This window comes from Petaurus breviceps, unplaced genomic scaffold (genome assembly GCF_028583685.1).
Source record: "Petaurus breviceps papuanus isolate PSGF00001 unplaced genomic scaffold, PetGlider_PUasm1.0 182, whole genome shotgun sequence".
Classification (NCBI taxonomy): domain Eukaryota; kingdom Metazoa; phylum Chordata; class Mammalia; order Diprotodontia; family Petauridae; genus Petaurus; species Petaurus breviceps.
In genome coordinates, this window is record NW_027185786.1 from 404,139 (window position 1) to 431,461 (window position 27,323).

The 27,323-nt window shown below is 38.8% G+C and overlaps 1 pseudogene; it reads right to left on the bottom strand.

Moving 5' to 3' along the window:
• Positions 1 to 649: 649 nt before the first annotated feature.
• Positions 650 to 27,323, bottom strand: part of LOC138160750 (zinc finger protein 721-like) — a 56,387-nt pseudogene continuing 29,713 nt past the window's right edge.

Here is a 27,323-nt window from a genome sequence, read left to right on the forward strand (position 1 = left end):
ATCAAAAAGGAAAAAAAAAGCAAATTCAAACTTTTGGCTGCATAAGGCAGATAATATGCTTGTTGTACTGTGCCCAGGTCGGAACACATCTAGAATAAATATTATATTCATTTCTAGGCACATTTTGGAAAAGACAAAGATGAGCCAAACAGTATCTAGAGAAGGGAAATGAGGGATGGCCACAAAGGCCTACAGTTTATTTCATATGAGAATGAGTCTAAGAAACAGCATATTCAACCTGAAGGGCTTTTATGGCAAAGGATTATATTTACTCTGTTGGATCTCAAAGGGTATAATGAAGAGCAATGGAAGTTTAAGTTTATTGTAAGAAAAAAAACTTCCTAATTATTTCTATTCTCTAAAAGTACAAGTAATTATTTGGGAGGGGGACCAATAAGTATCTCTCCTCCAATGCACACACACACGCGTGCACACACACACGCATGCACACACACATACACCATTAGAGATACTTTAAAATGACTAGATAATTTTTTGTATATAGTGAAGGGGATTCTTTTTCAGATAAAGTTGAATTAGATGGCTTCAGAAGCCCCTTCAAATTCTGAGCGTGAAATTCTGGGAAATTTTCTGAAACTTTTCTATTAGTTTATCTTGTTCAGTCAACCTCCAGGACAAAGTCTCTGATGAGTCTGAAATACATTTATTTACCATTTCATTACATTTATGGATATTCTGAACAGTATGAATTATCACATGATGTCCTTAATTTCTTTCTCTTCTTGCTTAAGACATTACTGGATACATTTTTTTAATTCTCTGCATTTGAGGATGTTTTCATTGTTACCAAAGATTTGCATCAACATAAAGGCTTTCCCATATTCATTACATTTGAAAGGTTTCTCTCCAGTACAGTCTTTTATGGTCCTTAAGGTTTGAAAGTTTGTCCACATTTGTCAAAATGAAATCATTAAAATCATTATAAAGGTTTTAATGCATGAGTTCTGCCTTCTTGTGAAGCTTCTTACGTATTCCTTACATTAAAAGTGTGTCTTTACTGAATGATATTGTGTTTCCCAAGGTTTTCCCACCATTTGAAAGCTTTCCCACATTCATTACAACAAAAGTTTTCTCTCAAGAATGTTTTCTTGTGTAGTTTAAGTTTTCCTTTCCAGCTGAAGGTTTTACCACATTTATTAGTCATAGGGATTCTGTTAGTATGAATTTCATATTTCTTAAAAGTTGAGTTTCACAAGATGGCTCCTCAAAATTCCTTATATCTAAAGGATTTCTATGTGCTCTGATTTTTTTCATATGTTGTCAAATTTGATCTAAAATTAGTTTCTTCCACCTTCATTGCACTCAAAGGTTTTCTCTTCAGCATAAATTTTCTTATGTGTATTAAGGTTTCCCTTATGCCTGAAGGCTTTTCCACATTCATTACATGAATATGGTTTCACCCCAGTATGAATTCTCTTATGTGTATTAAGATTTCCCTTCCTGCTAAATGCTTTCCCACATTCATTACATTCATAGGGCTTCTCTCCAGTATGAATTCTCTCATGTTGCATAAGGTATGAGCTCTGCTTAAAGCCTTTCCCACATTCATTACATTTATAAGGTTTCTCTCCAGTATGACTTCTCTTGTGTTGTGTAAGACCTGAGCTGAACCTGAAGCCTTTCCCACATTCATTACATTCAAAGGGTCTCTCTCCAGGATGAATTACCTTGTGTGCTTTAAGGCGTGAATTAGTGCAGAAAGCTTTCCCACATTCATTACATTTATAGGGCTTCTCTCCAGTATGGATTCTTTGATGTTGAAACAAATAATTATTACTGCTGAAGGCTTTTCCACATTCCTGACATTCAAAGGGTTTCTCACCTGTATGAATCATGCTATGTGTCTCAAGATGTCCCTTCTGCCTGAAGGCTTTCCCACACTCATTACATTTGTAAGGTTTCTCTCCAGTATGAATTCTTTGATGCTGCATTAGGGATGAACTCTGTCTGAAGCCTTTCCCACATTCATTACATTCAAATGGTTTTTCTCTAGTATGAATTATCTTATGTCTATTAAGGTGTGAATTGTGGCAGAAGGTTTTCCCACATTCATTACATTTATAGGGAGTCTCTCCAGTATGAATTTTTCGATGTTGGCCCAGGTATTGTTTATTGCTGAAAGCTTTCCCACATATATTACATTCAAAGGGCTTCCTTCCAGTATGAATTACCTTATGTATTTTAAGGTGTCCCTGCTGGTTGAAGGCTTTCCCACATTCATTACATATGTAGGGTTTCTCGCCACTGTGAATTCTCTTATGCACATAAAGGTTTCCCTTACAGCTAAAGGCTTTCTCACATTCATTACATTTATAGGGTTTCTCTCCAGTATGAATTGTTTGATGTTCAATTAGGCATTGGTTACTGCTGAAAGCTTTTCTACATTTACTACATTCAAATGGTTTTTCTCCAGTATGAACTCTTTGATGTCGAGATAGGTTTTGATTATTGCTGAATGCTTTTCCACATTCATTACACTCAAATGGTTTCTCCTTAGCATGAATTCTTTGATGTACTGTAAGGCATGAATTACTCCTGGAGGATTTGCTAAATTTCTCATTTTTAGGGTATTTTTCTTGAGTGTATATTCTGTGATAATGAATTTGTTTTGAGTGGTAAATGAAAGTCTTCTTGGATTTATTATGTTTACAAAGTTTCTCCCTCAAAGAGGTTTTTTTATTATTATGTCTAATTAGGTCTGAAAATTTCTTGAAGCTTTTTCCAAGTGTATCATAATTATGGAGATCTTTTCCAATAGAAACTCTCTGTTGTGGAATAAAGATCAACCCCAGACTACATTTTCTTCCAAATGTATTACATTCATGAAAAAAATCTAGGGGGAAAAAAGTATCAGTATTCAATACCAACACAATTCCCTTTGTGCTGAAAGGAAATCTCATTACACAAGATTCTAGAATAAGTCTATTTCATCAATGATAATTATGATCACTGTGAGACAAGTAGAACAAATACTCATTTCAAAGGAACTGAAGCCCAAGATATGTAAGGAGATAATAACACAGCATCTAGCAGCCCATAATTTCCTAAGTGTCCAAATTGTACCAATAGAAAAACCAGTTAATTCTGGAAAATATAGAGTTCTATACCTGAAGTCCCTGGCAAAATTAGGTTACCTATTTTCAGTCATAAGGTTTGTGAACATTTACAGAAGTGTTGATCCTTAAAACCTACCATTAATCCAACAGGAATTGATCAGGCAAAACAAAACTCGTTTTCTTTATTAATAAACCATATGAGGGATATAGACATACATAGCAATCCATTTGAAAAAAATATTTAAAGAAATATTTCTCCATAAAATGAAGAAATGTGGTCTGTTTAGTAGCACAGCTTACTTGACTTTGGAGCTAGCTGAAAAACATTCCTGAAAAAGTCTTGAATAAAGGATTTTGTCCGTCTGGATTGCATTCCAGCCTTAAAGAGTGATATTTGATCTGTTCAAAAGTAGTATCAACTTAGATGAAAGCATAAAAGTATTCATCAATTCTGATGATAATCTAAAGAATATGTGAGATGCAAAGAAGCACTTTTTATGGCAGCAAAAAACAGGAAACAAAGTAAAAGTTCATCACTTGGGGAATTGCTAAACAAATTGTGGTACATGAGTGTAATGGAATATTATATCTCATTGCCATCAGAAATGATTGAATGTGATGAATTTAGAAAGTTACGCATAGTTCAACATGAACTGAAGCAGAATGAAGTGAGCAAAGAAAACAATATTCACCATGACTACAACAATGTAAACAAAACTACAATAAAAAAATCAAGAGTGAGTATTGCAAAATTATAAAGAACAAGAATGTCTCCAAAGAAGAGATATGAGAAGACAGCTCTACCCCTATACTTTTGCAGAAATGGGAGGTCTATAAATGTGGTATATCACACATTTTTTCAAACTTTTTCAGTATATTAATTTGTTTTTAGGATTTTTTCTTTTTTCTTTCTCTTTGAAAATATTTGTTCTATGACATGACTCTATGAGAGGAGGAGAGATATGTTATGATAAAAGATGTATAGTGTTAAGATCACAGAAATTAACAGTCTTAATTCAACTCTGCTCTAGCCAGATTACAATTAGAATTTTCTATTTGGTTCTGGAAATAATTAAATGGAGATATAGATAAATTGTGTATTCAGAGACACTGATAGTGGCCATGACCAAGAAGCTGTTAATCACCATTCAAAGGTAAATGACATACAGGTATGTGACCAATAGTCATTTCTTGAGGAAAGGCAGGAAGATTAATATAAATAACTACAGATTCCTTCAGGCAGTCCTATCAAGCACTGGTGAAGAAACCAGCCTAAGTAGCTAGGAGTTGGCCACAAGATTAACAACTATGAAAGAGGAGTGAGGGCTGACCATCTCAGTCCAGCAAGAGTGGAAAATAACACGATTACAGAGAGTCATGATCATCTTTCTGTCACAATCAATCAACAAACGTTTATTAGTCACCTACTATGTGATACACCTCACTAGACTTGGTCACTGATGTGTACGCTCAAAATGAAGGTTAGTCAAAAAAGAAAGTAAAGATGCTCAAGAAACATGTGTCTGGTACTCAGGTTGAGGGACACTGAAGTGACCTTTTGAAAAAAAAAATGCGGGGAAGGTTTTACTATAAAAACAAAAAAGAAAAAGTTATGGAGAGGTCCAGCAGAATCATGCCATGAGGTTGTAGGGTAGAAGAATGTGAGAAAAGAGGAGAAAAGGAAGAAGGATCAACAATTACTTATCCTTGAGAAACTCCTAAGAAAGAACCAATTGCCACTACCCAGTTCTGACTTAACCCACGTGGGGACAAATGATATTTACATCAGGAAACTAGAAACATTATTAGAGATTATAATTATGAAGTTCAGAGCAAAGAACCAAAGACCTATATGTACAGGTGGTGTTCTCATTTGTAAAGTCAATAAAAGGCAAGGGTTCCAAGGCAAACAAATTTGGGAAATTGAATGTGGGATTAAGAAGATGACATCTGAGAAATAGTTTGTATCTCTGGACCAGATTAAAATAAAGTAATGATCAGATCTTGGCCAGGAGTGCTCAAGAAGGCATACTAAGCATGATTCTCATGAAAACTTGGAAATCGAACCGAAATGACTTTAAATTCAAAAAGGAAGGTGAGGAATAAAACTGCTTATTTATATCTAAAAAGTCTGGAACCACAGTTAGTACCAACAATACCAGAAACAGATGAGGAGTTCAAGAAAGAAATTAAAAGCCTTTAGTAAAGGGTCCAGTCAATCAACAAGTTTATTAAGCTCCAATAATGTGCCTGAGATAGAACATTTTAAAAAATTATAAGTAAGTACAAGATAATTTGAGAAGAGTAAAAACATTAATGACCAGGAAGAATCTGGGAAAGAATCACAGAAGATATCAGCTGAATCTTTAAGGAAGATGATGATTTCCAGGGGTAGGAATGAGTAGGGAGTACATTTAGAGCAAATATGCTGAAGTTGGGAGAACAAATGATGAGTTTGTGGCATTTGGTTGGAATGAAGAGTGTGTGAAATGACAGAGTGTGAACTAAGGCTGGAAAATAGGTCAGAGTCAGATTGAGGGAAGACTCTAAATGCCAGAAGAGGATCTTGTGTTTTATCAAGGAAGGAACAGGAAATGACCAAAGGCTTTTGAGCAGGAAAGCAAGATCAAATTTGCCTTAGGAAATTTAGGAAGATTATTGTTGCACCTGTTTGGAGGAAGGGAAGAAGGGAAACAAATAAAGGAGGATTTATTTATATTCCAGCAAGAGGGGACAAGGATCTAAACTAGGGTGGTGGCTGCATGAGTAAAAAAGATGGATGGATTCACTCAACTAGACTTGTCAAGTGACTGAATACAGAACTGATAGGGCTTAAAGGAGAGAGAAGAGTCAAGGACAACTCTCAGATTACTAATTTGAATGAAGGGATTATAATGAACACAAAATAAACAGAGAACTTTGGAGAAGGGGCAACTTTCCAAGAAGTCATGATCTCTGCTTTGGATGTACTGAATCTGAAACATCAATGGGATATCCAGGTGGAAACATACATCTAAGCAGGAAGGTAGAGACACGACACTGGAGATGAAGAGAGATATTAGGGATAGATTCAGTGAAATGAGAGTCATCCTCACAGATCTGATAACTGAACCAATGAGAGTTGAAGAGATTGCCAATGGAGAAGTGAGAAGAGATGGGATAGTTAAAGCCAAAAGATTAAAAGAATTCTTTGAAGAAAAGATAAGAGGAGAAAAATGAAGGCAGAGCCTTGAAGGGATACCTAAAGTTGGAAAGAAATGGTTTGGGAAATAAAGGACACAACAAATAAGACAGTGGTTAAATCAAGAGGTAGGAGAATCAAAATAGTCAAGTGTTAAGGAAGAAAATCACAGTTTCACAGAATCTCAGGGAGTTGAGATTTCTAGTCTGACTCTCATATGAATAATAATACATTTCAGATTTCCTCTGAAATGTAGTTAACAAGTAGTTACAGAGGCTTGACTTAGAGACCTGGGGAACCCACTACTTCCTGAGATAGCCTATTACAATTTTAGACAGCTCTAATTCTTGAGAAATTTTTCTTCGCATCAAGCCAAAAAATTGTGCATCTGTACATGACCAAGATTCCTTCTACAACAAGCCTTCATTACCTACTGAGATTATATATTTTGATTACATTTTAACTGGTAATCACACATTTTTTTTCTCCTGCTTAGGTTGAAGAGGGAGGGGAAGGAAGCCAGTAGAAAAAGATCTGCTGTCTATGGTTAATGAATGATCATCTAGTTTATGCTTAAAGGTCTCCACTGAGAGAGAACTACCACCCATTCCTCTCACAGATGGCTTGAAATATAAAGAAGCTTTCCTTTACACCAAGCCTAAGGTCATCTTTCCACAACTTCTACTCATTGTTCCTAGTTCTTCCCTTTGGAGAAAGCAGAATTAATTTAGCCTCTCTTCAATACTATGATCCTTCATATATTTGGACACAGTTACCATGTCCTTTGTAGTTTTCTTGTTCTTGTGTAAACAACCCAGGTCATTCAACTAATCTAAGGATGATCTTTCTGGTCTCTAATATTTTGAAAATCCTGATCACTCTCCTGACAATGCTCCTACTTCTCCAACACCTCCCAAGAATATTCTAGCCAAAATTCTGAGTTTAGAGGTCAAAGAAAAAACATTGTAAGAAGCCAGAAAAGAAAAAAAAGAATTTAAGTACTGAAGAGCTATAGTCAGGATCATCCATGATTTAGTAGCTAATACAATGAAAGAGAGGAGAGCATGGAATGCTCTCCCTCTTCATCTTCACCTCTTGATTTTTCCTGGTTTCCTTCAAGTCCCAACTAAAATCCTATCTTCTGTAGGAAGCCTTTCCCAATACTTCGTAATTCTAGTGCCTTCCTTCCACTGATTATTTCCTATTTGTCCTGCAAATAGCTTGCTTATATATAATTGTTCCATGTTGTCTCCCTCATCATATTGCAATCTCCTCTAGGGCAGGGAATGTCTTTTGCCTCTCTTTATACCCCTTGCTCTCAGAACAGTGCCTGGCACATAGTGGGCATTGAATAAATGCTTATTAAGTGGTTGAATGAATACAATATTCCAGAAGGCAAAGCAAAATTAGGTGTGCAACCAAGAGTAACTACCCAGAAAAACTAAATATAATCTTATGGGGAGAAAAATGGAATTTTAATAAAATGGAGAATTTCTAATAAAAAGATTAGAGCATCTTAGAAATTTTGACGTTCAAACACAGGACTGCAGAGAAACATAAAAAGGTGAACTTGAATGAATAATGATAAAGGACTAAACAAGGATAAATTGCTTACATTCTATTATAGGGAGGTGATACCTATCTCAAAGTCCTATGGCAACAGGTAAGTGATGAAGCAGCAGGTGCGGATACACTGGGAGCTATAGTCACTACCCTGCACACAAGCAGCCCAGGCCATATGGTCGTTTCTCACTGGAAGCAGCAGTGGAATTCAGCAGTGCCCTGGGTGTATGTACAGTCTTTTAAGGATTGTACTGCTCACCTCCTTGTGTGAGGAGGGGGCTAGAAAAGGTACCCTAAAAATTGTCTGTTTATCCAACCCTGGCCTGATTACTATGGCAGATGTGAAATTCGACTCTGTGGTGGAAATACAAGATGATACATATGTCTCCTTTGAACACCAACATCATCAGGGTCATACAAGAAGTCTAATTAGATAGAAGGCTTGGGAGTAGTTCTGCTATGTCTTGATGATTGGGAAAGGAGGAAAAGAGGAATACACTCAGTGAGGGGTGAGAGATAGAAAAGGTTAGGGAAAATGATCCCTTAATCAGGGTATACAAGTAATGATCTATACCAACAAAGAGGAAAGGGCAAGAAGGAGTGGCTGACACTTGAACTTCATTCTCATCTGAGCTGGTTAAAAGAGAGAAGAACATACACACAGAGTTAGATAAAGAAATCCATTTTACTCAACAGGGAAAGAGAAGGGAAAGGGAAGAAGAGGGAATTAGAGGGAAGGTAAATTAAGAAAAGGATTAGTCCTAAGTAAAATAAACTCTAAGAATAGTTCTTTTTGAGGGGGCAAAGAATGGGAATTTCATAGTGCGCTCATAAATCGGGGAATGATTGAACAAGTTATGAACTATGGAACTGACTGAATACTAATATGTCATAAGAAATTATAAAAAGGATGGTTCCAAAGAAACCTGGGAAGATTTGTTTGAAGTGATGCACAGTGAAGTGAACAGTACCAGGAGAATAATTTATACAATGACAACAATTGTAAAGACAACTTTTCAAGACTTAGGAACTCTGATCAGCATAATGACTAACTACAATTCCAGAAGACTATGATGAAAAAGACCAGAAGACCATGATGAAAAATACTCACCACCTCTTGAGATAGAGGTCAAAGACTCTGAGACTAAAATGACATATAGATGTGTGTATGTGTGTGTGTGTGTGTGTGTGTGTGTGTAATTATTCATTCATTCTCAATTGGAAAGTCAGGAGAGGGCAGTTTTTGCTGAATGAAACAGATTTAAAAAAAAAAAAAGATAACGCATCCTTAAGGATCAGCTGAAGTATTGCTTGCAATCATACCCACCTGCTTGGGTTTTGGGGGTTTTGTTTTGTTTTCTTCCCCACTCACCCAGGGAAGGATTTCTTGGGACTTCTCCATCAGGCAGCCCTGGTGTTTTTCTTCTCTCCAACTGGAAGATCCCATCCGATTTGGAATCTAGAAGCCCTAAACACGAAGAAATAGTTGGAAAAATGCTGAGAACAGAAAAACGTCTCAGAATTCAACTTTGACTTCTTTTTCTTTGAGAACAGAGGGCACTCTAGGAAAGACCTCTGAAGGATGCTCTTCACAGTACTCCAATTAAGGAAAGGGAATGGATGAAACGGTTTTATTTAGACTCAAAGGAAATATATCATTCTTGAGACTCTCCGCATGAAAAAGGTGGAAGCTTTTCGTGTCTTTCCTTGTGTAGCTATAACGAGACTTCAGCAGAGAGTCTTTGACCTAGACAAAGAGACACTGAATAAATTATAGCCTCAGAAACAACAGAGTAAAGTTATAGCTTAGAATTTTTTAATCTTTTCACAATGCACACATTCACGAGAACATCCCTGCACACCAAGCCAAAACTCAGCAAAGCATTTCAGTCTTTCCTTTAGAAAGAGAAAATGCAAAAATATCCCAATGGCCGGATGATTCAGGAAAAAGAAGCCTACTTTACCTAGGGAGACAAAGTTCTCATAGTTCTCCAGCATCACATCCCTGAACAGGTCCTTCTGAGCAGGCTCCAACAGTCCCCATTCCTCCCAGGTGAAGTCCACGGCCACATCTTGAAACGTCAGCAATTTCTGAAAGATCAAAAAAGTTCTTGCTCACCCAGGTACCACTAGTCACATGAAACATGAGGGAGACATGAATTGGTAAAAGAGAAAGGGAGCAGTTCTCGTAACATTGAAGGTTTAGTAGTCCACATAAGTAGTTCTTGAGAATCTACTTGCTATCTCCCTGACCTCATACTGTATTCTGTGCATCATAAATAACTGTATTTAGTTGCTCAAAGTAAAGCTAGCAAATAATTTCCCACACTGAATCCCAAATAAAATATGCACTTTACTCTTCAAAGTTATACTAGTTTCTAACCTAGCAAAGTATCATTTTACATAACCAGAAAAAAACCATCTGAAGGAACAAAAGGGTCAAAAATCTTAAGGGAAATAAAGAAAAAAAAGTGGGAAGCATGGGAATCTGGCAGTATCATAAAAGCTATTTGGTATTAGTTAACACAAGAATGACAATAAGACTTTTTTTTTAAATACTCAAAAGACAGCAAAAGGTAGCTCAGAAGGGACTATAGACAAGCTATATTGAAACTACCATGTTAAATTTAATACATACTTTTTTAAAAGGTTTACATAATAAAAATTCATATTTTCATATACAATCGTCTTTTTCTATTCTTTGTATGTGGAAATGTTCATGCTTTGTGCTGTTTGTCAATTTCATAACAACTGAAAAGAAAAAAACTTAAATAACCAAAAAATAATCAAACTACTTCCTTATTAGCTATATCACACCTATCACTCTCTAGTCTTGTCCTTGCTTTTTGTGATTATAAGATTTTCATTGTTGAAAGCTTTCCACCCTTCCTGGGAAAACTCTCCCCTAGATTTTAATTCATGGGCTTTTGACCATATTTTCTTTGAACTTTTGAAAACTATTCTACAAAAATCTTAAGTATATATCAGCCTGTTTCCTGCCTTCTTTTCCATCTTTGTTATAAATTCCACAATAGAGTTGTCAATTTCCACCAGGGTTCTTATCATTTTCAATCTAGTAACCATTAATTCTCCATCAGTGACAAACAGGTCCAGAACACAATTTTTGGATTCCATCATATGAAAGATTAAATTGTCAAGAAATTATTGACTACTCTGTTTTTTGGTTCAGAGAGCAGAGGAACAGATAGTTCAAGTCCTTTATCATCCTATCTTGCCTTGCCTTTGTGTCAGGTTTTGATCTCTTTCCCTGAATCCTCATCAAGTCCTCTTCTCTGTCTAGATTAGGGGTTCTTAACTTGGCTTCCACAGACCCTAAAAAGGTCAATGGATGGATTTCAGGGGGTCTGTGAACTTGCATTTTTTAATATTTTGACAGCTCTATTTCAATATAATTGGTTTCTTTTATAAGTCTATGTATTTTATTTTATGCATTTAAAAATATGAGAAAGGGACCATAGGTTTTACCAGACTGCCCAAGGGGAACATGGGACACAATAACAGTTAAGAATCTTTATTTGAAATGATATGTGACACCTACCAATGATAATATCTCATTTCTTCCTTTCTACTTTGAGGTTTACCTAAAAGTTCTCTGCCATGCTTATGGTTCTTGTATTTCTTCATGTGTGTATCTTCTTTTAATATATAATGTTAGACCTCCCCCACATCACTCCCACCATTCTAAAGCTTCCTGTTACTTCTGAATAAGGAAAACCCTTCCATAGCTATACTCCTGTTGTGGAGCTCATCCCACCAAGACTTAGTGATACCAATTGAGGTTCTGTTTAAAATTTGATCCCTTAATTGTTTAAAATTGTTATATGAGTGCTATATTTATTGATTTCAAGCATAATTTTGGGAAGGGTTACAAAGCTGTGTTGATAATACCTGGAAACAATACCTAACAGGATGCCTATGTAATAGGAAGGGGTTGGATCCTCTTGGACCTGAGTCCTATGAATGATGCATAATAAAAGTTATTACACGGTCAGCAGATCTGTCTGGGGAACAAAACTTTTTTTTTCTTTATTTCCCTTAAGATTTTTGACCCTTTTGTTCTTTCAGATGGTTTTTTCTGGTTATGTAAAATAATACTTTGCCAGTTTATTTGATATTTTAAGTCTTCTTTACTCTTTTAACTATTCCTTCTTTTTTGTGGGCAGCGTTACTTTCAGAATCTCAAGCATTTAACCTTGAAAATAATCCCACTCACAAGAACTGGAAATGTATAAAATGTCATCAAAATGTATTACAAGTTGTCTATACTTCATTTAAACAATAAAGATGGGGCTTTGCCCAATGGAAATCTGAAGCCAGGCTACATCTGTAAACACATCCTAAAATCTGCTAGTCTTGATGTAAACTGAAAAATAATTTGAAAGCATTGGCACTTATGTTGTTGTGTTTGTCCTGCATTCTTGAAGAGGACCACGACTTCAGGGAAATGATGACATGACTTGCAGTTGACTTGGATTTGAGTGAGGGAGGGCTGAACTTACACTGAGTAGGAATCTACAAATCTAACCTGACTTACCATTTATCATATATATGACTCTGAACCTGGCAAAAGCATTGAGACGAATGTGCAAAAATCAGATGTTACAAAAAGACTTCTGACCTTTACCCTGGATCTTAGTGAAGGGAGCCTTGCTGCTATATACAAAGGTTAGTCTGTGTAAAGTCAAACACCAGTAGCTCTCCAGAGAACTGCTGCTGTGAATAGCTTTAAGGTTCTGATCACATAGTATAGTGAACTCTCTATTTATTCAGCAGTAAACTAAAGCAAAACATTCACAGAAACCTAAGTACAACATTCACAATGATATAATATAACAACTTGTCACTAAAGTGGCCACATAGTTTTAAACAAAAGATATCATTCAGTATGTTCTTAACTCAATCATCCTTAAGGAGCAATCCTCCTTAAGGGGCACAAAGTACAAAGGCCAAAATTTTCCCACCCCTAGGTCACATTGTCTTAATCTCTCAGTCAAAAAGTCTTCTTTCTTCTTGACTGGAGACTAGTTTGTCTGTTTACAGAAGTCCTGGAGGAGGAGGGTTTCAAAGGTCCTGGGACTATGCTGATGATTTGTGTTGACTTCTCAAACCTTGTTTGTGAGTCTGTGTTGATTTCACAGGCAGATAGTGAATTGATGATGGTGCTGGCAGTGTGTGTGAATGTTGTTTTGGCTCTGCTAAGCTTTGTCTTCCCAGAAACAGAAACTGTTAAGGACTTGAGGTGGATTGAACACTGTGAGCTTCAATATGGAATGGGAAACTGGACAAGAAATTGGACAAGGACCTGGATAAGAAACTGAGGGTTGCCTGCCTGTGAATCCAGGTGACAGTTGGGTAGATTCAGGCAAGAGCTGGACCCATGGAAGAGGAACCATGGAATTTGGGAGCCAACCTCGAGCCAAAATGCAAAGACCTCTTGGGGTGGCTAGGTGGCTCAGTGAATAGAGCACCAGCCCTGGAGTCAGGAGGACCCGATTTCAAATCCAGCCTCTGACACTTGACACACTCACTAGACATGTGACTTTGGGCAAGTCACTTAATCCCAATTGCCCAAAAAAGAAGCAAAGAAAGAAAAGACCTCTCCTTGGATACTTAGTGCTGACTGAGAAGATCATGATTTATGTGGCCTAAGGGTAGGAGAACTTTGTACTTTGTACCTTGTACCCTTCACTCTTTTCCTTTTAGGGGTCCAATAAAAATTCCATCCACATCACTATTTGCCAGGCCCATAGTGTGAGAATGCCCACAAGAACAAAAAGCATAATTCACTCCCACTGTGGGAACCGTTATGAATATACTGTATTTATTCACACATAGCTCTTTGTATGTATGTATTTAGAAGCTCAGAAGCCAATTCCTATAAAAGCAGATACTGTCAAAATCATTAAAGGACTCTTGAAAGAATTCATTCTTTAGTTAGGTATCCTTTTGTCCAAACAGTGTGACAAGGGTACTCATTTTACAAGACAAACTGTATAAGAAACATTCAAGGTACTGTAGGTCCAAGATCTTCACAGTTCATATTACTGAGTCCAGGGGAGCAGCAAAAAGTCAAAGTAGAATTTAAATACAACAGCCAATTTGTCCTAAGACCAAAGTTAAATGCTCAAATGTTTCACCTAAAGCCTTCAAGAGTATAGAATCTGCCATCAGAAAGAGAAATTAATATATTACACATAAAATGTTAATGGTCTGTCAATTCCCTGACCTAAAACTGAAGATGATGTGGTCTTAAATTCTTTTAAGGCACTAATTAAATGCACCAATGCCTTCCATACCCAGGTCCAAATGGCCCTGCCCAAAGAACCACAGCCAGCCAGCCAGTCTGTATTCATTAACTGCTTACTAGCCGGCACTTTGCTAATCATCAGGGGTACAATGAAAGGCAAAAACTGTCCCTGTTTTCAAGGATCTCACATTCTAATGAAGGAGACACCATGTAAATAAATAGGTACACAGTAAGAGTAGAAAGTTGGGAAGGGAAGGCTCTGGTCTAGCCCCCTGGGGTACCAGGATAAGTCTCCTGCAGAAGACATTATTTGAGCTGAACCTTGAAGGAAACAAGAGATTTGAGGAAGCAGAGAATTCCAGGTAAGATGGGAGATTTATTGCATGTCCTATTCAAGGAAGAGTAAGTAGACAAGTATAGTTGCATCATAGGGTATGTGAGAGCGTAGGGAGGAGAAAAATATAAAAAGACTAGAAAGGGAAGAAGGGACCATATTGAGAAGAGCTTTAAATTACATAAAATGGGACTTTACCTTTGATCCTGGAGGTTTATAGGAGTCTTTTGAGGTGGCTTGGGAGAGGCATGGAATAAGGTAAGTTAGGGTAAGAAGGAGAAAAAAATGCTTGATAATTGAAAAAATAAAAATTAATTTAAAAAAAGAACAATGATGATGAGAGATGAAGTCCTGAAGTAGGTAGTGGCCGTAGAGAAGAGACTTTGCAATGAGAGATGTTGGGAAGAGAGAAATGAAAAGATCTGGAAATGGAGCTTGAGTGAGACAGGTCCCCTCTCTGTGCATCACCTTAGAGTGCTGAACCACAGGGCCCTAAAATACCTCTCTCTGACTCCAAACATCTGTGAACTCTGGAAACACTACAACACCCACAAGACAAGCCAGAAGCTTCCAAGAGAGAACAAGGGGTATTCAGATTCCTGAATTACATTTAGAGGAGCAGAGAAGATAGAGGAATGAGGAAAGAAATATAGCCACACTTTGAGAAATTAAATGGAATCTCAGGAGAGAGACAAAATAATAACTCACCTGGGATCCAGCTCTGATGAGCCTAGACGTCATTGTCTCTTCCACCTCACCTGGGTTTTCTTAGGGAAAGCCAGAGTCTTGAGAAGCTAGAATGGGAGGAAGAGAAAGAAGTAAAATAGGAGACAACACTGCCCTGTAACTCCTCTACTCAGCAAGACAGAATTCCTGCACACAATCCCACTATGAGTTCCTTGGTTCTTTACGGAGGAAGAAGTCAAATCAACCCAGGAACAAACCCACCTTTCTGTAGAATCAGGAGGAAAGACAATGAATATTAGGACCAGAGACTGAAACGCTTTCCCTCTGCCTCTAGTAAGTTCTATAGAGTGCATTTACAAAAAGAAAAACTAGGAAATATAGATTGAATTCACACAATTTCCTACTATGTGCCACTTGCTGAGCTCTCTACAGCTCAATCTTTCCTTTGTTGAATTAAGAAAAATGTTTTCATTCTTCTCCTTGACAGGATCTGTGAGAAATTAATTTGCTGAAATATTTGCAGAAAGCATTGTGACTGGAAAGGAAAAGAAATACCAAAAACGGCTAATAAGGAATCGAAATTCTAGAGAAGTACAAAGAAAGTACCTACTTCCCTCCGATAAGGCAGAATCACAAGGGACAGGAGGATTGTGCACACAGTAGTGAAAGAATATGCAATGATAATTACTGAGCTATTGCAAACGATGTTTAAAAAACTGAAATATTGTTGAGGATATAACACGTAACACCAATAAAAATTGTACAACAGATAACTAACTACAAGATGCCATCAGTTCTCAAAAAAATTCTAAACTAAAAATGACCACATGAAAACATGATCCAAATAACTAATAGTAAAAAAAAATGCAAACTGAAAAATCTGCTTCAATACCTCATACAAAAAAAATTAGCAAAGATGTCAAACAATGGGAAGTCAAAGTTGGAGCTGTGAAAGACAGGCCATCAATGCCCAGTTGGTGGCGCTGTAACATGGTCTAACCATTTTGGACTGAAATTTCAAATTTTGCAAGATAAGTAACTCAAATCTCCATATCCTTTGACCTAGCAATCCCATTACGGGACATATAGCCCAGTAAACAATCTGGAAGCCAAAGACAGAAATGAAAGTCCAATATATCAAAAATGTTAATAGCAGCACTTTATATAATAGCAAAAAACTAGAAACACAATGGTAAAAAAAAAAAACAACTATGCTCTACAAACATAATAAAATGTTATTGTGCAATAAGAAATGACAAAGAAGAGAACCTTGGAGAAACATAGGAAGATCTGTATAAAGACATGCAAAGTGAAGTAAATGGAACCAAAAGAATTTGTGTAAGAAACTATATAATACACAATAAGTACAAGAATATAAATGATCATGAAGAGAAAGTGAAACTCTAAATAATGGAAAAAGTAAGAAAGGTCCCTCATAAGAGAAAATGAAGTCTATCTGATCCCTCACAGAAAAGGTGAAGCCAACTACCACAATACCAGGAGAGGTTATTGTCTACATTGTTAGACATGCTCTATAATGTAATATGCTTTTCTTAATTTTGTTTTCTCATGAAGAAGTTTCAGTCTGGAGAACAAATCTGTAATATAAAGACAGCAATCAGTAGGACACATTTTAAAAGATTTATAGAGGATAGAAAGGTGTCACGGAACTGAAAAAGCACAACTGCTTTCCCAACTTTCAAAAAAGGGAAAGGATGGAGTCTGTAAATGATTGGCCAATGAGCTTCATGCAGATTTCTGCCAAAATTCTAGAATCTGTTCTTAAAAGGAGGATCAATAACTACACATGTATAACCTATATTGAATTGCTTGTCTTCCCAATGAGGGTGGGTGAGGAGGGGAGAAGGGAGAGAATCTGGAACACAAAGTTTTAAAAACAAATGCTAAAAATAAAATAAAATTGTTTTTACATGCAAAAAAAAAGACAATCAGTGAATATCTAGAAAAAAAGCTGCAATCACAAATAGCCAGCATGATTTCATCACAAGTAGATTATGCTTCAAATACATTTTTGTTGATATTTATAAATATCAACTTCATCTCCCAGAGACTCATCCTATATGGCAAAAAGTATTTTTCAGAGAGAAACTATCAGAACTAGGAAGAGATTCTGAGGGTTTACAAAAGAAGAGATTAAAGCAAGCACGGTTGTTCCAGCCCACCTGTAAGAAGCAAAGGTAGAGAAGAGAGATACCGAGGAAAGGTCATCCTCTCTAGAGTCCACAGGCATCTCCTGGCAGACATGCCTTGGGCCAGGGAAATCCCAAGAAAAGGTTGGCTCTTTCCCCAACTTCCCCTCCCAGGCTATTTATACACTTAAAATATAATCTGCTATTCTGTTTCATTACTCAAATGTTTCCAGTAAACTGAATTTTTCCTACACCACAAAGTCAAGTCAGTTTGGAAGGTTTCCATTTGAGTGTCCCTGTGACCGTGTTACTATCCACACACTATTTAACATTTTTACCAAAGATAAAGCTAGAAGGGACTGCTAGCACATTGGATTAAGGAGTCTGGATATAAAAAGCTTGAACAGACTTGGATATAGGCCTGAATCTAAGATAGCATTTAATGGGAGTAAATGTAAAGTTTTACATGGGTTCAAAGAATCAATTTCAGAAGGGATAAAGGAGTGAAGGGTAAAGGAAGTGTGTAGAATGAAATGTGGTTTCTCAAGTAGACTATTTGTTTAAGTACTAGAAGCCTTTAGGCCTCAGTCAGGTGACCTGGGGAGGGAAAAATGAAACTCCAGAAATCCCCCTGTCACCCCACTGGCCAAATAAGGTAATGTTAACAAAACAGCCAATCAATTTAAAAGATTACATGAGGAAGGGTCGTGGTTTTTATACGGTTTTTGGCTATATAACCCAGCTCTGGCTTCTGTTAGGCTCTCTGGACTGCCCAGTGACAGGATCACCCATTTCTTGCGAGATTCTTGCGAGAACAAAACTTCCTGCTTTTGCCTTGAGATGTCTCTGAGTAGTCAATGTGGGGTAGGTAGGGTCTCTGTACCCGACACAGAAGTAAAACTAGATAAATAGCAAGTCAGGTGAAAAAGCTAAATCAGTCAATAAACAATTATTAAGCACCTGCCATGTGCCAGGAACTGTGCTAAGTACTGGGAAGACAAAGGAAAGCAAAAGACAGCCCCTGCTCTCAAGGAATTTACAAAGGGGAAACAATTTTGTTTTTTAACTGGAAAGGTTGGGGCTGTACCTGACATGGGGGCATGATGAAGTCCACAGTGAGGCCAAGTGGAAAATGATGAGATGGCCCCAGGGGTACTGAGGAGGTGTGGATTATAGAACTGATGTAATCTTGCAGAATGATGAGCTTCTGGAGACTGTGATGAAGAACAGGAATTCAGATGAGCACAAGCTCAGTAAATATTAGCAGTGTGATACAGCAGTCAAAACGTCGATTCAATCTTGGAGAACCTGAGGAGAAGCAGACTACCCAAAAGGAAGAGGCGTGAAATCAGGATTCTAGGCCTAAAAGATGAGACTTGCCTAAGTCATCAAACCCCAGGTATGATTTGAACCATAGTCTTCTAGAATCCAAGTTCAGCACTCTATCCACCAAGCTGCCTCCAGCCAGGACAGAAGATGTAGTCAAGGAAAAGAGAGCTTATGAAGAGACCAAACAGAAGGCATCTGGACTGGAACTTAAGAATCATCTAGTCTGTGGTGGCTAGGTGGCAGAGTGAATAGAGCCTGGACCCTGGAGTCTAGAGAATCTGAGTTCAAATCCAGCCTCAGGCACTTAACACAAAACTAGCCATGTGTCCTTGGGCAAGTCACTTAACCCCAACTGCCCCCTACCTTTACCCGTCCAAAAAGAAAAAGAAAACAAAAGAATCATCTAGTCCAATCCTTTTATTTCAGACACGAAGATAACATGGCCCAGAAAGGCCGTGACCTGAAGTTTGCAGTTATTCAAACATTAAGAAGAGAAAAATAGAATAGAAGGAAATATGCAAAAAGTAATTATAACTTTGAATATGAATGGGACGAATTTACCCATAAAACAGAAACTGAGAGCATAATGGATAAAAAATCTGAATTCAATCATATGTCACTTTCAGGAAAAGGAAACACAACAAAAATAAGAGATACACCCAGGATTAAAATAAAGGACTGGAGTAGAATATATTACGTGAAAAAAGCAGGGATAGCAATCACGATCTCAGAGTGAAAGCTAAAATAGGTTTAATTAAAAGAGAAAAATAGGGAAATGACACCATATAGCACCGACATTACTCAATATTGTTTTAGACATTTAAAGTAACCAGATGTGACACATCTGCCGAAACGGACACAGGAACTACACAAACATAAATGACAACTCTGCCAAACTCATCTTTTTGTTTAATGCCAATTACATTACTAAAGATGGGGGCGGAGCCAAGATGGCGGAGTAGAAGCGCGACCCTCCATTTTACTGGGTTAGAAAAAAAATAAAATTCATTTGGAAGAACAAAAGGTCAAGAATTTCAAAGAAACTAAGAGGGGGAAATGTAAAGGAAGGAGTAGATTCAGCAGTAGCAGACCTTAAACTATATTAAAAGGCGGTAAATATCAAAACTATCTGGTAATGGCTAAGAAATAGGCTAGATTAGTGGAACAAGAGTAGACATGCAACACACAATAGTAAAGTACTAACTTTGTCTTTGACAAATGTAAAGATTTAAGTTTGGGGGATAAGAATTCATTATTTGGCAAAAATTGTTGGGAAAGTTAGAAAGCAGTCTGGCAGGAGGTAGGCATAGACCAATATATTAAACCATGTACCAAGATAAGGTCAAAATGGATACATGACCTAGATATAAAGGGAGATAACACAAGAAAATTAGAATATTGATCATATTACCTATCAGACTCGTGGATAGGAGAATAATATACAAAGAAACAAGAGAGCATTGTTGAGGTGTAAAATGGATAATTTTGATTATTTTAAATTAAAAAGTTCTTGTATAAATAAAACCAATTTTCCATTTCTAATCTTCCAAGATTAGAAGGAAAGCAAAAAACTGGAGGAAAACTTTCATTGACAATCTCTCAGATAATGGTGTCATTTTTCAAATACATTAAAAAAAAATTTGTCAAATGTATAAGAATGCAGTCATACCCCAAATGATAAATGGTCAAGGGATATGAACAGAGGTTTTTGATGAAGAAATCAAAACTACATATAATCATATGAAAAAATGTTCTAAATCATTATTCATTAGAGAAATGCAAATTAAAACAACTTTGAGATATCGTCTTATACGAATCAGGCTGTCTAAAATGATAGATATCCTTGAATTAGGGAATGGTTAAACAAGCTATGAAATATGATTGTGAGGGAATACTACTGTGATATAAGAAATGATGAGTTGGGGGCGGCCAGGTAGCACAGTAAGAGCACTGGCTCCAGAGTCGGGATGACCTGGGATCGAATCCGGGCTCAGATACTTAGCACCGCCCCCCAGAAACACCTGGCCATGTAACCTTGAGCAAGTTACTTAACCCCAATTGCTTAGGGGTGGCCAGGTGGCTTGGTGAGTAAGAGTACTGGCCCCAGAGTCGGGATGACCTGGGATCGAATCCGGGCTCAGATACTTACCAGCACACCCAGAAATAACTGGCCATGTAACCTTAAGCAAGTTACTTAACCCCAATTGCCTTAAAAAAAAAAAAAGAAAGAAATGATGAGTTGGTTGGTTTTAGAAAAACATGGAAAGACTTGGACCTCTGCAGGAAGATGCTATCTACCTTCAAAGAACTTTTAAGTAGAAACATGCATAGTATGACCTTATATATATGTATATATTTATAGATATTATGTATATGTGGGTATATATATATGTGTGTGTGTGTGTGTGTGTTTAATTGTAGCAAGGGGGAGGGGCAGCAGGGGAATAAATAAATGAGTAAATAAATAAATAAAAGTCCCCCGCAGAGAACAAAATAAAACATAGAAGGAAGCACACAGAAAAGTTGCAGTAGCTTTGAAAACAATGTGTAGTATATTTATTGCAAGTTTTCTTGAATTAGAAATTTGTTTTATAGGGGCGTCCAGGTAGCACAGCCAGTAAGAGCACCGGCTCCAGTGTCGGGATGATCTGGGGATCGAATCTGGGCTCAGACACTTATTACCCACCCCGAAACACCTGGCCGTGTAACCTTGAGCAAATTACTTAACCCCGATTGCTTTAAAAATTTGTTTTATATTGAATCCTCTCTACATGTAAATGTTCTTTTTTTTTCTTTTGTATTTGTTTAAAATGAATTTAAAAATTTTTATATTAAGAGAGTAAATAGCAGAACCAGGATTCAAACCCAAGTCTTTTGATTCCAAATAAAATTCCACTTTCAGAGGATTAAGAGGATCGAGCTGGCAAAAGAATGGGAAGGGGTCTGAACCAGAAAAAGAGTTCACAAGATCACAGCAGATAGTGCTGCCTAGTATCTCCTTTGAGTTTCTCTACATCCCAGAGAAATAAGTGATGCCAGTATTTATTATTCTCATTTTCCAGATGAGTAAAATAAGGCTTAGAGAGAATAGTTGTGATTTGCCCAGGGAGGTGCTGGATCTAGCTCTTGCTAAATTTTCAGTGACAACATTTAGGCCTCTGAAATCCATTACAAACCAGGGCTTGATTTACTGTTTTGTTGATTGTCTACACTTAAGAAAGCAATGGAGAAAGTTAACAATGAAGATTAAACTTAAAAACATAAGGGCAAATATTTTCTCACCCCCTCTCCCTACCCCCCAGGCAGGGGCCTGGTTGTTAAACATTTACCAGCATACCCTATATGGCTCTATACATCCTGCTTGAGCTCTTGGCGAGGGAGTGATCATCAGCTTGGAGACCTGGTGACGGTTGACTGATGGTGATGATAATGGTGATGATGGTGATTCTAACTGGCATTTACATAACGCTTTAAGTTTGCAAAGCGCTTTAAGTTTGCAAAGCGCTTTACACCGATTGCCTCATCTGAGCCCCACAACGCCCCTAGACTTAACCCTGGTCTCACAGCAGGCTAAGCATCAAAGCAAACTGGACCGCGGGTCCCTCCTGACTCCCAGGTCACAGCTCCTCTCAACCAAGGGGCCCGTGTGAGTGACAGACCAAATGCTGGGGCAAAAGGCGAGGCTGGGGGAGAGTGCAGCCCCCTCCCCTGCAGATTTCCAGACACCGCCCCCTGCCCCAGCCCCTCCCCTGGAGATCCCAGACCCCGCCCCACGCACCCCGCTCCCTCCAAACAGAGCGGCGCCCACTTGGTCCCCTCCGGTTGTCAGCTCCGCCCCCTCGGCCTCCCACTCCAGACCCGCCTTCCCTTGGGGACTGGGGGTCAGGGACCATCGAGCCCCCTCTCCCAGTCCTCTTTCCCCGGGATCTCATTTGACAGAGGAGGAAACTGAGGCCAGGAGGAGCCAAGCACTAGGGACGGAGGTCCTAGAGCCGAGCGGGGGGAGGGGAGGTTAGACTCGGGGGCGGGGCGAGGAGGGGAGGGGCAGAGACCCGCCCCCCTGACGCGCCAGTCCCCGCTGACACTCACCTGCTGCCGAGGTGAAGCGAAGCCAAGCAAAGGAGATGTAAAAACCGCAACCTGCACAGAACTGCGCCTGCGCACACCGAGCACAGAGCGAGGAGGCCGCCGACCAATGAAGGATTTGGATAGAGGAGGCTCGTCCCAAGTTGAGGATTCTGGGAGATGTAGTGCGGCGCTGCTTCTGCGCAGGCGCCAAGCCGTAACACACCCTGCCCCCTCTTCGGCGCCCCGTCCAGGCCCGCCCTTAGCCCGGGGGGCGGGGGGAGCAGGGACGGGGGTGGGGGGGGGAGAAGCGTGACGGGGAGGAGCGGAGCGCAGCTGGGCAGAGGGCCAGGTGTCCGCGCGTGTCGGAGACGGCTCCGTGAGCGGGAAAGGTCGACGTCTCTGGCCTGCCCTCGACTCCCGGCCCCTCCTGCCCATCCTCTCCTTCCCAGGCTCTGCGGGCTCCCTGGCACCGCACCCCCGTGGCCCGGGCCCCCTTCGCCCTCCTTTGGGCGTTCTCAGCCTTTTTTTGGGCCAGAGATCCCCCGGTGGCCGGGCCTGTAGTCAGGAAATTCTGAGGTCACATCCGGCCTCGGACACGGACAAGCTGTGTGACCCTGGGCAAATCACTGGACTCTGCCTCAGTTTCCTCGTCTGTCAAATGAGCTGCAGAAGGAACTGGTCCAGGTCTGCCAGGAAGACCCCCGGGGGTCCCGGGCACGCCGGCCCCCAAACCCTCAGAGCCCTTTCCCGTGCTTCGCTCCCATCCCCAAGCCCTGATCCCGCCCGTCCTCGCCTGGAGCCCGGCAGAGCTTCCGAGGGGCTCCTCTCCCGCCGCAGTGATGTCTGCCCCCTAAAGCCGGCCTCACCTCGAAGTGGACATAAAGAGGCAGAACCCAGTACACAGCGTGTATATATTCCAGTGGAATTTATTGAAGGACCTGATTTACAAATCTTGGATGAGAAATAACTGCAGAGTACAAAAACTGCCAAGGCACCCTCAGAAGGCTAGAGTCCTCCTTATCCCAAAGAATTCTCTTTGTAAAAATGTTTAATATTTTTCCTACCAACTTAAACCACAAACAAATACTTTAATACACAAAAAGATACAAAAATGCATTTTAAGTTTCACAAAGTAGTAAAGTTCCTTTGTGTCTATTCTGAATTTTTTTCCTTCTATTTTTTTGTTTTAGGGAGGGTTCATTCTCACTAAATCACCCCTCCCTTCTAACTAAAAATGCATATAGTCAAGCTGCCAAGCAAATCAGCACATTAACCATATCTGAAAATACACCTCATTCTGCATTTTGGGCCCACCATCTGCCCAGAGGTGAAAGGCAATCTTCATTACTGGCCTTCAAAAGTCCTTAATGGTCACTATATGTTGACCATATTAGTAACAAAAACAAAAATTACATGATTATATCAAAAGATGCAGAAAAATCTTGTGACAAAATACAAACACCCATGTTAAAAAATTTGGGGAAAATGGACTTTTCCTTAATAAAGTAAACTTTATCTAAAGCCAAAAGCTAGCATTGTTTGAAATGAAGAAACTACTAGAGGTCTTTCCAAGAAGACTAAAGGAAAAGCAAGAATGTCCATTGTTATCACTAATTCTATACAGATCAAGAAATCCAAGCTATATAGAAGACAGAAAAAGAAATTGAGAGAATAAATATAGACAAAGAGTGCTAGCTATGTGCCAGGGATCATGTTAAGTGCTGAGGGTACGAAAAGAGGCAAAAGACAGTCCCTGTCCCTAAGGAGTTCATAATCTAAAGGAGTAAGGAAGTATGACATAACATGAATTAAGAATATACTTAATGAGGATATAACTAAGAAATAGGCTCTGGCAAGCAATCTTCAGCACTGGACCACATCACCATTTCACAATTGAAAGATGTATAGGATTTGGGATTCTACTGTGCCCACTTTTTGTTCAGAAGCATTTGATCAGACAGAACAAAGTGCCACCTTACAGGTTCTTTTGCAAGAAGGGGCTCCCCACCCATACATTGAAATAATTCCAAAGATAAAATAACAGAAATAACCCTGTTCTACAACCCCACATTCATAAATGTCAGGCAAGGCACACAATAAAGGGCTTTATTTTTTTGCCAAAACTATCTGCCACCATGATGAAGGAGATTAAACATAAAGTCTAAGTAGAAAAAGTGATTTCTTCCTGATGTTCTTGTTTGTGGATGACACTGTGCTAACTGCATCAAGCCCTGGAATACTTCATCCTTTTGGAAGAAATCAGTTAATTTTCAAAGGAGTGTAGCTTGACCATCCAAACAGGAAAGCCAAAGTAGCTGAAGAATGTCTACTTCCCAGAGAAAAACATATACATTAATGACCAACCTATAGAACTTTTCCAACAGTATGTATATTTAGGAAAGACTATACAGATGGACAGATCCAAAGTTGACCAAGAGGAGAGGGGCTGAATTGCCAATAGGAAACTGCAAAGCTTATTTAATGCCTCCAAGCTTGCCATGAAAGCAAAGGCCCATCTTTTTTAATACCAACATTCTACCAATAGATAATACTGTCAGGCAATAAAATATGGAATATGAGACTCCAAAGAATTTAATGACTATCACACAGAAGGCAATAGAGAGATCCATATTGGGTGTGAAGAGATATAACTTATAACCAATGAGCATCTCCAAAGAACAGGAGTAAAAGATGTCATCAATGAATCAAATGATTGGAAAAGAAGATGGGCTTGTATATGGGCATGGGGTAAGGGATGTACATGGCAAGGGTAAGGGATGATAGATGAACAAAGTTCTCCACTGGCACCCTTGTGATGTCAGAATTCAAGGAAGGGCTCCAGAGCATAAGGTAGATTCACTGGTCAACTTACTCAGAGGCCTGGTAGACTGCCTAATAGTAGCAGCCTGAACCAGATTAAAATGTAACTGGGAAATATTTAACAAAATAAACAAAAATACAATGCAGTATAGATGATATTAATTTGTGGTTTTCTAAGTCGATATACAGCCAGCAGGGACCATTGATCCACACCACTGGAGGGAACTTCCAAGTCATTTTACTCTCAAGGCAACATTATAACTGGTGAGGAAAAAAAAATCTGTCATGACAGACTACCTCCTCAGCAATGAATGAAGTATGATTTCTTTTGATGAGGATTGTTTGATGTTAAAGGGGAAAGGATTCTCCAATGCAGCGTTCCAGAGATCTGTGCTATTCCACATTTTTATTAATAGCTGAATCAAGGCCTGCTTATAAAATCTGCAGATGGAACAAATCTGGGAAGAAAAGCTAACACACTAGAATCATAGAGTCAGTATTCAAAAAAGCTTGACCTGCTAGAATACTGGGCTAAACTGAATAGGGTAAATACAATGTCTTACACTTAGGTTTATCATATCAATTTCACAAGCACAAGACAGGGGAGGCATTGCTAGAAAGCAGTTCATCTGATAAAAGTCAGGAGATTTTGGCAAATCAAAGATCAAAAAGGAGTCAAACAATGTAAAAGAGCAGCCAAAGAAAGCTAATTCAATCTCAGGATTCATTAGACATGTTATATTTTTCAGAATGAGGACAATATTGCTATATCGTTCCACTGTTCAGACCACATTTATCCAAAATATTCTCATTAGTTCTGGAATACATTATTTTGTCTCTGGAATTCCCACAGTGAGGCCCATGCTATCCTCATTGTTGAGTTCATTAAATGTCCTAGTATGTCTGGCTAGCCTGAGTCATACTTCACATTCTACCCTCGGTTATTGTTCCTTCTATCCCACCTACTGCTGCACCCTCTGGATTTCTAGACTGTTATCCATCCTATTAATATACTGGAGGCCAAAGCCTATATCCTTAGCTCTGAAATTCCCGGCTCTTCACTGGTTGGTAAGTGTATCACATGACCCATATGTAACTGGTTCCACCATGCTTGAAATTCTACCACAGTCATCTGCCCTGCCTACTGCTGTACCCTATGGCCTTCCAGACCTTGCCATCTTCCATACGACTGCACCTTCACAGGCCAGGTGCCATCTTCTCAGGGACTTGTCCCTCTCAGTTCTAGGATTCTTAGTATGGGGCTATGCGAGTCTAATTAATGAATATATCAAATAACCCATGATATCCAGTCATTTCTAGCCAAGATTGACCTGGGCCTGGACCTTGAGCCATGGTCATCTTTCGACATCTAACCAGTAACACCATATATCCTTCTACTCTTTCCTCTCTTCCATCACCAGTTTTCTGTTCTGTAACCATGATAAAATTAATATCGCCAGTGCTACTGGAAAAAAGGGCATGTCAATCAATTCACCATCTCCCAAATCAAAACAACCATTCCAAACTACCACTCCCCTATGCATGTTTTCTTCTCAAATTAAAATCTAAGCTCCCTGGGGACAGAAACTGTTTCCCCTTTGAATTTGTATCCCCAGTGCTTAGCACAACACTTGGCACTTAGTAAGCCAGTAACTAATAAGTTAGTAATCATAATTAATGATTTTACATTCATTCATGCCATATTTTATGAAGACAAATGATATGCTTGAGTGTAAAAAAGAGCAATCAGGACAGTGAAGGGCCTTAGTTCATTTTACATGAAATTGAGGTGAAGGAACTGAGGATGTTCCTACAGAGGGGAAGACTAAGTGAGGGCATTATAGCT